The sequence below is a fragment of the Mya arenaria genome, chromosome 12 (genome assembly GCF_026914265.1).
Source record: "Mya arenaria isolate MELC-2E11 chromosome 12, ASM2691426v1".
Lineage (NCBI taxonomy): Eukaryota > Metazoa > Mollusca > Bivalvia > Myida > Myidae > Mya > Mya arenaria.
Window position 1 is genome coordinate 56,928,792 of NC_069133.1, and position 12,957 is coordinate 56,941,748.

A 12,957-nucleotide genomic window follows, 5' to 3' on the forward strand; every position below is an offset into this window, starting at 1 on the left:
AAAAGTTTATGTTTTAAGTCTTTGTGACTATTCAAACAACAAATGATGATGATGATGATGATGATGATGATGATAATGATGATGATGATGATGACGTACAACCATGTGTGATTTTAAGAAACTCTCATAAAGGAGATTGTTCGTTGATGTTTTTTAGTACGACCTGCTTTATTGTTTCTTCTGATCTTAAACCTACGATCGGTTAAAGGCACTCGTTAACTTAGGCTTCAAGATAACGGATGAAGGTTTTCGCCATGTCAAGGTATATTTTGCTTTTTATCAGCATTCGAAGTATAATTTTACGTGTAGCTCGTTCGCTGATGTGGATTTTTTTCAAACCATGTCTTAAACTAACTCAAAGACTGTAATATTTCCGCTGATCTATCAAATGTAGAATGTTAACTGCAATGATGTAAACCTTTTGTTACATTTAGTTAATGCACCGATAATTCGTACATCTGAAACATAGAATATGTGATAGACTTTCGATTAGCTTTTCACAATTTCACAGCTTCGTGTTTTTCATATATTTCCGATATTTTCGTTTTAATTCGGATTAAATAAATTACTGTACATTTCAAATATCTCGATGTTATTATATCACCTGCTTTTATCAAAGATGCATGTAGTAAGTGAAATATATTACTATCAAATTGTTACTTGATATAAAGTGTTCAATTATTTTTCTGATTGTTTCAAATACAGCGCTGTAAACTATTTGTTATGAAAATGTCCCACAAGATCAATTAGATTGTTGGGTAGTTTAATAACACACACAATATCATGTCACAATGTAATCCTTTTAATTATTCTGAACTTGTGAAGGCTACTTGTTTTTCCAAGGTATTTTTCAATGAAAAATGTAACTTCTTATCATCTGATGTAGTGTGCAGTTCTACAATAAAAACTAAGATGCAAAATTGACAACAAAGTACGGTGGCACAGAGGTGACATGTGTATGTTTTAATTAATCTCGTGACCACGCCATGCTTAGTCGAGCGCACTACATTATGAGTCGTGCGCACGAGACACTATGTAAACACAGCTTGGTGAATGACAGATAGGAGTGTCACTGAATTGTGCTATGTGTACCACATGATACACACTTAGAGGTCGTACAAACAATCGTCATTTCTTAGAGGGTTTATGTTGCATGCTCAACATCTTAATTTCATACATCAATAAGTTATAATAATTGTGACTGCGTAGTTTGGCATGCCAACGAAAAGATTGTTCACAAATTGTAAACTTTTCATAGTGGATATCTCTGAATTATGATATTAGGCCTAAATGTATGCCTGCTTAAAATAATGTTCTTAAAAAACTGATGTCGTTGTTTTTTTCAACTGAATTTCAAGCTTAGACTATTGGTTATAAATAAGTTTTAAAAAGCAGTGCAGATACAGACATTAAATTAAAATGTGTTGCGTTGCATAAATAGTACAGTGAAAATCCCAGCCGGATGGCCTGCTAAGTGGTGATTAATTGACTGGTAATATTCTGGTGATTTGAAGCTGATGGGCAATTTCCCTAGACTGAGCTGAGGTGCAGCTAACGGAAACTAGATAAACCATGCTATTTACTTATCAAGTCCTTATGTCACCATCAATACAAAAGCTATAAACATATAGGAGCTGTAAATATTATCAGTAATAATTTGAGTAAACCGAGATATGTGGTGATTTCCCAAAAGAATAAGTTATTGCGATAGAATGTAGCTATTCAGTTGGGGGTGTCCAAATTAGTTTACATCAACACTTGTAAAGTAGCAGTGCGTTTTTCGTTTTCCTTATTTTTTTGTAACGAAACAATCTACTTTATCAACACACTTAAACGGATTCTACTTTATAGACACACCTCACTATGTTTAGCCGGGACATTTTTACCTAAAATTGAGATCGAAATCAATACATATCTGTACATTGACCGCGTCTTACAGTGTTTGTTCAATGCAATACCACTCAGTAACAGTATTGGTAAAAGTGCATATATAACTTTAACGTTAAATATGAACTTAACTCCATAATTAAGTTTATGCCGGTTGTTTTGATTGAAATTTGTCAGAAAATAGTTCAATTACCAACATACCATCATCATCATAATCATCATCATCATCATCATCATTATCATCATCATCATCATCATCATCATCATCATCATCATCATCATCATTATCATCATGATAATAATAAGTATCATCATCACCATCATCATAATCATCATCATCATCATCATCATCATCATCATCATCATCATCATCATCATCATCATCATCATCATCATCAAAAGTATCATCATCATCATCATCATCATCATCATCATCATCATCATCATCATCATCATCATCATCATCAGCATCATCATCAAAATAATAATCATCCTAATCATCATCATCATCATCATCATCATCATCATCATCATAATCATCACTTTGATTATTATTATTATTAGAAGTAGTAGTAGTAGTAGTAGTAGTAGTAGTAGTAGTAGTAGTAGTAGTAGTAGTAGTAGTAGTAGTAGTAGTAGTAGTAGTAGTTGTAGTTGTAGTAGTGGTAGTGGTAGTGGTAGTGGTAGTGGTAGTAGTAGTAGTAGTAGTAGTAGTAGTAGTAGAAGTAGTAGTAGTAGTAGTAGTAGTAGTAGTAGTAGTAGTAGTAGAAGTAGTAGTAGTAGTAGTAGTAGTAGTAGTAGTAGTAGTAGTAGTAGTAGTTGTAGTTTTTTTCCGAACGACTTAATATTTATGAGACGTTTTGGAAGCGGCTTTTGATGTTGTCGTAAAGTTGGTCGCTATTCTGATCGGTACGTTAACGATCAACGCTTCTATTGGAAAAAATGTCTTACGACAATTGTAAAGGTTGGTACCTATTATAGTCGCTAGTTTTGTTTTTAACTCTTTGAAAAGTACTTTTAACTAATATCATCTAATCAAATATATATACACAAGAACATTTCTTCCGATGTACATAAAAACGTTTGTTTAAACAAAGACTTTTAATAAATTTGAAAATCTTACCTATTAAAACTTTCCTGTTAAATCAGTTAGGGTTGCATTTAAAATAATTGATCCATTACACTGTTTAATTTATTTACCCTGTCTTTTAAAAAAGTTATTTTCCGTGTTGGTGCACATATTTGATTTAAGATTCATTTTTGGAGTCAGTTGTAAACATATTTACATGTCAGCGTACTAGGAGGTAGTGATCGAATTGCATAAGGAAAGAAAATGCTTTTGCGTAATCGTTGATGTATATATAATTTGAACTAGTCGAGTCCACCAAAAAAGAGTGTTTTTAACTTACATCTGTATAAAAGCTAGGCCTGTCTAAATTGGGGCCATAAAGTGCACACAATATTCACTTATAATCCATAAGACAAATCAAGCATAACATAATCTCCATTTGGATCACAATCAGCTTCATGTATTTTCACATCAATATTCTTTTTATATAAAATAGAAACACCTCGAGAATTCGATGTACCAAAACTATAATAACATTCTCTATTCTATAGTGAGTATATCTGCTTTTCCATATTGGGTATACATTGACAATCTTGTAAGCAATATATTTGTATTATGATTAGCTGTAACTATTGATTTTAATGATTAAAGGTTAACCTAAACATGAAAAAAGAAATATGCCTTACTTTGTTTGAAATTTACGTAATTGAGGTTACAAAATAATTTATCCAAAACACGACTAGATGTAAAAGTGTTGTAACAGTGACTAGAAATCAGAAACAAATCAAAACATCAAATCAAATCAAAACATATATGATATCAAAACAATTAGTGAAATATAAAAAGATTCAGATGGAGCAAAATGTAATACACCCCTACTTCTCGTTTCGGCTCAGTTTCTAGTTGACTATGCTTTCATGAATATCATCATAAATTTCAAATCGCACTCGTTCTTTTCCATGTGTTAGTCCATAAACTGATCCATTAACGAACCAGGCCGTCTCGATCTGATCGTTCTGAAAAAAGTCTGTTAATAAGAGCTGTGTTGAGGCGTGTGATGTCATCTGTAACTTGGTGCCCTGATGGTCTTGGCTCCTTCCTCTTTCGCATAACCCAGGTCCTAACGCTAGTGTTAATGGTCTTCATAATCACTGGCCTTATCCCACCCCCTCTGGTTGGCATTCGGTGAATAGCCAGGATTTCCTCACTACGTATCTCGGTACCCTGTCCCTTCAATATCTCGTCAACTTTATCGACTAGCCTCTCCCCTGTCTCGCCCTGCTCCTCATTCACATCCATTATCTTGAAGTTGGTCTAACGAGAATACTGCTCGTTGTAGTTAGACATTTTAATGGCCTCGGTGCTTTTTGTTTCATTAAATTGTACTTTTTCTTTAAGGTCATCAATTTGTTTTTTTGTGTTTTTGGTTGTCTTTGTGAGTTCATCGTTAAGCTGTTTTATGTCATATTCTACGGATTTAATTTTTTCCTTGAACTGCTTGCTTACATAGTTCTTTTATCTGCTCGTTTTTTTTCCTTTTTTCTAACTGTTATCGAAATCAAATGTTCAATGTCATCTTTTTTCATTAAATCTTCCCGTAATTTAGTGATTTCATCTGTGATCTCATCTAGGTGTATGTTTATGACTGCTTAGGAAAAGCCTTTTTATTTGGAGGTTCTGTCTGTACTTTTGCCTCTGTATAGATTTAGTAGTAGTAGTAGTAGGTAGTAGTAGTAGTAGTAGTAGTAGTAGTATTAGTAGTAGTAGCAGTAGCAGTAGCAGTAGCAGTAGCAGCAGCAGCAGCAGCAGCAGCAGCAGCAGCAGCAGCAGTAGTAGTAGTAGTAGTAGTAGTTGCTCTTTCTTTTTGGAATCACTAAGAGGTGATCCTTATATTCTTAAAAACATATACAAATCATAAACATGACAAATAATGAACAAGAAAATCATGATATACAACTATTTCATCTTAAAACATTGCATTTTTACTAAACTAATATAACTTGTGTTTTTTTTTAACAGAATATTCTTTATTGCTTTTAAATTTCATAATGACCCTATTGAGAACAGGACAATGAACTCCTTTATTCTTATATAATAATTGAATAATCAAAAGGTCGGCATTTAATAATGCACATAAGTTAACAAATTTCTGCCTTCTTTCAGATAAAAAGTACGATTTGTAAATACAATAACCTATTTGAGATAGAATAGTATTGATAATATTATATTCTTTGTATTTAATTTTATATCCAATTATAAGTATTTTGAGGCTTTTCAGCTGTTTATGTATATTACAATGTTAAAAGGTGTCATTTATCTTCGACAAAATTGAGAAAGATACGGCCAACTATTAAGAAAGTGGTCATAGTCTTCGACTTGGTTGCAGTGATGACAAAGAGGACTTGCCGAGATATTCCAGCGGAATAGGTTTATAATTGTAGCCATTATGTTATGTAGTAGTTTGAACTTGAACTGTTTAACTTTATTTTCTGGAATTATCCAATATAAAATAAAATACCATGATCGCCGTCTAACTGCTTTTGACCGTATTTGAGTTTTAAACACGTTTTAACCTGTGTGTTTACAGATTCAGTCGATTTAATTACAATTTTCCAGTCGTTTGGGATAGCTTTTATTATTGTGTTTACTCTGAATTCCAGTTACATTTCACTTTTAAGGTTTGCACAATTCTTCTCACGTCTATCTCACCAGATAATGAAATTATTTCGTTTAGAAACATAAATCCAGAGTCAATCCAGTGTTGGAATAGTAGACATTTATTATTGAATTTAATATATTTATTTCCCCAAAAAACTTGAGTTCGAATTGAATAAAAGTCATTCTGAATATTGTTTGACCTTGAAATTGATTTAAATTCTCACCACGTGTTGATAAAGTCTCGATAGAAAACAGAGAGTTTTAAGTTTTGTCCAGATAGGAATTTAAGTGAGTCTAAATTCATATTGAAGACAAGATAATTTGGTCCGAATCGATAAAGAAAATATGATGCGATTATTTTCCAATTTGCATTTGATTTTGATTTTAAGAAATTTATCCATTTAAGTTTCATACTTTTAGAATAGTATTTAAAGTCAGGAACTTCCAGACCACCTTCGAGTTTATTTCCTATTAAGGTTGTACGCTTAATTTTATCTGTTTTGTCTTTCCAAATGAAATTAAATATTATAGAGTTAACCGTTTTAATTACATGATTGGGAGTTAAAATATTTTTGTAGTAGTAGTTGTAGTTTTTCTGAACGACTTGATATTAACAAGACGTTTTTGAAGCGGCCTTTTCGGTTATCAGCTAGGTCAAACGTCTGCCAATGAGTGTTATAATCTCTCTATGACCCTCCAGGTTTTCCGGTCAGTGCAGTGGTTTTAACACTCCCTTCTCACTAACACTAACACAAGGGTTCGATTCCCGGGATGGGTGCTTATGAGTTTAGTTGGTGGACACCAAGCCGGACGGTGGGTGCTCTCTGGGTTCTCAACAAAACACATCACGCTCGTGCAATATCGTGGCAACAGGAATGACTCAGTATAAGGTTATGTAACTTTTGTCACAATTGTTGTAAAATAAATAAAGTTTAAACAAATAATCCTACATTTATGCACTGTACGGATACGAGATAATCGCTCGAGGAAATCGATCGTACAGCGACTCTTTGCGATCATTGATGTGTTTTTCACAAGGATACGATTGGATATATAATATTAATTCTAACAAGAGGTTCTCATGGAAACTCAGGGTGAAAACAGGTATTAAAATGGCAATTTTGCGGATATAGAGATTTGCCATCTCTTATTTATTAAGCGCGTTAAAAGTGACCACGTACTGATGTCAACTCTGTTTTTCGCTCCACCGAGTGCCTAGTCTTCTAACGGAATTGGTTGCTGCTCCCAGTATTAGAATGGAAAAGAACGAAGTCTTCTCCACATAACGTAGGAAGTGGTTTGGAACTGTGTACGGTCAATTGCATATGTGCCACGATTTAACTGAACAACAGGTAAGTTGTGGGTCAGTTGCATCATCCCCTAGATTCGCCCTGAATGCGTTACATGGTTGTGTGTCTCCTAAGCGTCTGGATCATCATCCTCTAGATTCGCTCCGAAGGGCGTTTCATGGTTGTATGTCTCCTAAGCGTCTGGAGCATCATTCCCTAGATTCGCTCCGGAGGGAATTTCATGGTTGTATTTCTCCTGAGCGTTTGGATCATCATTCTCTATATTCGCTCCGGAAGGCGTTTCATGGTTGTATGCCCCCTGAGCGTCTGGATCATCATCCCATAGATTCGTTCCGGAAGGCGTTACATGGTTGTATGTCTCCTTGGCGTCTGGATAATCATCGCGTAGATTCACACTGAAAGCGTTACATGGTTGTATGTTTCCTGGGCGTCTGGATCATCATCCATTATATTCTTACCGAAAGGCGTTACATGGTTGTATGTCTCCTGGGCGTCTGGATCACCATACCCTAGATTCGTACCGGAAGGCGTTACATGGTTGTATGTCGCCTGGGCGTATGGATAGTCATCTCATGGATTAGTACCAGAAGGCGTTACATGGTTGTATGTCTCATTGGCGTCTGGATAATCATCCCGTAGATTCGTACCGGAACGTGTCATGGTTGTATGTATCCTGGGCGTCTGGGTCAGTATACCTTTAATTCTCCCCGAAGAGCGTTACATGGTTTTATGTTGCCTGGGCCTCTGGATCATCATCCCGTAGATTCGAACCGGAAGGCGTACCATGGTTGTATGTCTCCTGGGCGTCCGGGTCATTATACCCTAGATTTGTACCGGAAGGCGTGTCATGGTTGTATGTAGCCTGGGCGTCTGGATCATCATCCCCTTAATTCTCCCCGAAGGGCGTTACATGGTTGTATGTCTCCTGGGCGTCTGGATCATCATCCCTTAGATTCGCCAAAAATGCGTTACATGGTTGTATGTCTCCTAGGCGTCTGGATCATCATACCATTGATTCGTACCGGAAGGCATTCCATGGTTGTGTGTCTCCTGAGCGTCTGGATAATCATACACTAGTTTTGTACCGGAAGGCGTTACAGGGTTGTATGTCACCTTGGCGTCTGGATAATCATGCCATAGATTCGTACCGGAAGGCGTTACATGGTTGAACGTCTCCTGGGCGTCTGGATCATCATACCCTAGATTCGTACCGGATGGCGCTACATGGTTGTATGTCGCCTGGGCGTCTAGATAATCATTTCATGGATTCGTACCAGAAGGCGTTACATGGTTGTATGTCTCATTGGCGTCTGGATAATCATCCCGTAGATTCGTACCGGAAGGCGTTACAGGGTTTTATGTTTCTTAAACGTCTGGATCATCATACCCTATATTAGTACCGGACGACGTAACATGGTTGTTTGTCTCTCTGGCGTCTGGATCATCATACCCTGATTCATACAGGAAGGCGTTTCATGGTTGAATGAATCATCAGTGGGCCCTTGCCATGTGCCTCTTAAAAGAGTATTATTTTGACTACTTGGCTTGTCCCTGTAGCTTTTATTTGATTTGCTTATGCCATACCATGTAAAAGACTACAGGTGTTGCCACGGTAAAGGCTCTTTTTGATAAATTTATTGCTCTCTTTCCATTTCCAGAGCAGATACATTCTGATCAAGGCAAATTTATTGCTTGTACGCTCATTAATGAGCTCTCTGCAGGTTGGCCAATGTCAAGAAGTCTCGGACTTACCCGTATCATCCCAACAGCAATGAAAATTACGAGCGGTTTAACCTTACTCTTCTAAATATGCTTGGTACCTTGGAAGAGCATCAGAAGACTGACTGGAAAAGAAAGTTACATTGGTCCTCTAGTCCAAGCTTACAATTCTACAAGACCTGATTCTACTTCTTTCTTTCCTCACTTTCTTTTTTTCAGGTCGTCATCCTCGACTTTCTATTGACTCTTATCTTGGTATTAATCCTAACCTTGATGACAATACTTCACAGAGTCACACTCACAATGTCGATCTACTGAAAAAGAAGATTTGCATTGGATGTTGCAGCCAAGAGTGCAGGGATAAGATCACAATTTGATAAGGCGGCAGAAAAGTTACAAGTTAAACACGCCAGAGATGGGAGGTAGATGGGATTATATATCATACATAATCTATTATATCCCTTATCCAGATGTCCTGGTCTTCAAAGTTAAGCAAGAATCTAGGAAAGGCCCAGAACATTCACATTCCAGGCCGAGGTGAGCCAGGAAACCACCTTACAGATATGGAAAATGGGTCGCTCCCTAGTTGAAGCTATTCGTCTAATTTCCCTATTACGGTTGTGAATGGATTGTTCTTGTATACATCCAAAGAGTATTGTTTAATCTCCTTTTTTAATATTTTCATTTTGTCCATTGTGAATCATTGTCAACATTTATAGGTACGATTGACATTTTGGTATTCGCTTGTATCAGTTGTTCAGATGTGTATCTTTTGTAAAGTTTTATTACTATTACATAGAACATGTTGTAACGCTTGAACTATTTATCATAGATATTGGGCGCATTGTCCTCTTATAAAATATATTTAAATTTCATTCGTAAGGGTACTACTGTGGTGTCTCTTAAATTTCAATTTTCTATATAATTGCCAAATTGTTCTTTGCGAACATTATTTTTCGCATTAATATTTCAAGTTTCTATAATTCTTGTGTATTTTGCTTCTTAGTTCAATTGTTATATGCTTTGCTGTGTTTTATTTTATTTTGCTTAAATTGCAGCAGAAATCATTTCTGTGCTGTGTTATAACATTTCAAATGGATAAATTAAATTATTCTCATTTTTGTTCTATTTAGTTTGAAAAGATAAACATTCGCATTTTTTTTTAAGTTTTACCCAGGATGACCATTATTATTCTTTTCACCTTGAAGTGTGTATAATTAAGTGTATTTCAATTAATTGAAATCATTTAATCATAACCTGCTGTCCGTTTCGTTTACAAGGGCGACAACTGCAATATCTAAAGTTACAGATCATAAACAATTATCTCCCATATTCATCATGCCATTGCCACTTTTGCTTTATGCTATAATTTCTAATGTTCATAAAACTTACTTTATCATTTGTTAAATTTCGTTTAACAAATTTAGTTGTATTGTTTTTTAATCGGAGACCAGGGTTTATAATATAACTTTGTACATGCATTCATTATCGTGTTTATTTGTACATTTCTTTACGTTATGCCTTAACTTTCTATTGATTAATCGATATGCTGTATATGCATAAAATAATAAACATTCTGTTCTGTTAAAATATGGTTAATTTACATTTCGGGGGAAATGCTCTCCCGGGCGGGGGGAATATGTAACCAGGTGTCTAGTTATAGCTAGTGTGAGAGTTTCCCAGGCGTGTAAGTTCCATTATGTATGATTTGTTTCAGTGCGAATACTTATTATCCTGTCATGACAGTGAACACTATGACTAACATAATTGTTATATTCTAGGTATATGCAGTATTTATTAAATCCTTTGTCTCTTTTCTTTCTTCTTCAAGTTACATTTCATTTTTTTCTCGTATGAGACAGTTCGTTATTTCTGAACTAAATTTGACAAAACTATAAAAAACAACATCTTAGCTATTCTGGTAAGCCTCTTAATCTTTCCAACTATCTTAATTCCTATTTAGTATGTCGTTCGTAGTTGTGTATTTTTGTGCTTCTGTATTTGGTATTTGTGTATTATTGTGCGTATAATGTTCTTAAATACTCTTTGCTTAATATAGGGTTTTCTTCTCTCTCTCTATATATATAAAGAAATAAATATCGAACCCATCAAGGCTTTTACTGAGTAGATTAGCCCACAAGATTTCACATGAATGCGTAAGTTTAGTTCAAACTCCTGGCAAACTTGTGCCATGAATGCACCAGATTATATATGAAACCCGTTAAACTCGTGTTCAGTGAAAGTGCCATTCTAGTTTAAACTCCCAGAAACTCGTATCCCATGAATGCGCTAGTTATGTCTAAACCACAGTAAACACCTGTTCTAGAAATGCGCCTGTTCAGTAAAACCCCGAGAAACTCGTGTTTCATGAATGCGCCAGTTTAGCTGAACCCCGGTCAACTTGTATTCGATGAATGCTCCAATTTAGCAGAACCTCGGTAAACTCGTGTTCCATGAATGCGCAAGTTAGGCTTGAACACCGGTAAACTAGTGTTCCATGAATGCGCATAGTTAGCTGACCACCAGTAAACTGGTATTCCATGAATGCGCTAGTTAAGCTGAACACCGGTAAGCTCGTGTTCCATGAATGCGCGAATTTAGCTTAACCCTGGTAAATTCGTGTTCCATGAATGCGCAAGTTTAGCTGAACCCCGGTAAACTCGTTTTAAATGAATGCGCAAGTTTAACAGAACCCCGGTAGACTCGTGTTCCATGATTGCGCAGGTTAAGGTTAAACATCCAGCAGTTTCTTATTCTATAATTTCGCCAATTTAGTTTAACCTCAGTTACTTCGTGTTCCATGAATCCGCCAGTTACCCCCCTGTAAAAATGTTTTCTATAAATGCGCCAGGTTCGTTTAAACCCTAAGTAAATTCCTGTCTTTGAATGGGCAAGTTTAGTTTAAATACCCAGTAAACTTGTGTTTCATGAAGGCGCCAGTCTAGTTTAAACACCCAGTATGTTTACTTGTTTTCCATGAAGGTGCCAATCTAGTTTAAACATCCAGTATGTTTACTTGTTTTCCATGAAGGCGCCAGTCTAGTTTAAACATCCAGTATGTTTACTTGTTTTCCATGACGGCGCCAGTCTAGTTTAAACACCCAGTATGTTTACTTGTTTTCCATGAAGGCGCTAGTCTAGTTTAAACACCCAGTATGTTTACTTGTTTTCCGTGAAGGCGCCAATCTAGTTTAAACATCCAGTAAACCTCTGTTTCATGAAGGCGCCAGCCTAGTTGAAACCCCCAGTTAACTTCTGTTCCATGAATTCGCGAGTCTAGTTTAAACGCCCAGTGAGCTCGAGTTCCATGAATGCGTCACTTTAGTGTAAACTCCCAAATTAAGTGTGCTGTATGTATACGCCAGTGTAATTTTTAATATATATGTTCGGAGGTACGTTGAGGGCAAGGCAAGATGAGACTAAGCAGGTGTGTCAGGACGTTGGCATTTATACAGAACGGTTATGGAATAACCTATCATGTGTGGAATTATTCGATCATATTTAACATATCATGTGACCAACTCGTCCAAGGTCGTCAGGAAAATCGTCAGCAAGGCCAATGTTAATTTGAATAAAACTCAACCAAACTATACAAAATGATCGACCATCGCTCTGTCATGTTTTTACAACGTAAGTAGCAATAACAGCGTGACGTCGTACTTGACGCTTCCCTTTTCTGCACAATGCTTATACCAATTCCACGCCTCAAACTTATCATTGTCAAGAATCCCTTCCTGTCTGATACTCTACCATTGTTTAAACTTTCAACAATGTCATTATCTGAACGCTCTTCTCTTTTACCTCTCCTCGCGCTGCACCTTAAGGTCATTACTATCTTATTTATGAAAGAAAACTCATGGACAATGTCATATATATCATTTATTTGAATCACAGGTGAACAGGACGCGTCTAATGTTCATCATCATCATCATCATCATCATCATCAGCAGCAGCAGCAGCATTATAATCATTATCAGCAGCAGCACCATTATCATCATCATCATCTTGATCGTCGTCATCGTTATTGCCGCATTGCATATCCGTAAGGTACTCTATAATTGTAGCCTTGCAAAAATAATGATTAGGTGTAGCATCATTTAAAAGTAAGGACGAAGATGAAGAAAACTATCTTCGACTTACAAATAATTATATGAAAAACGCAGACATTTGATTATTATATTAATCCCTGGTGACACATGCACTATAGCCCTGAATCCATACTCAGCAACGATCTTCCTGGTTTTCAGCATGGTCAGTTTTGTTATCACAATGTAACAATTAATCGTTAGCTTTATATTTGTAAAACAATATTTA

General features: G+C 36.0%; 1 protein-coding gene across 1 annotated transcript in view; it reads right to left on the reverse strand.

The window, feature by feature from the left end:
* LOC128211864 (uncharacterized) overlaps positions 1-3,434 on the reverse strand; it is a 35,218-nt gene extending 31,784 nt beyond the window's left edge. Inside the window, exon 1 of the mRNA XM_052916972.1 lies at positions 3,011-3,434. The gene's annotated coding sequence lies outside the window, so the exon portion shown is untranslated. The remainder of the gene's footprint in view (positions 1-3,010) is intronic.
* Between the last annotated feature and the right edge of the window lie 9,523 nt (positions 3,435-12,957).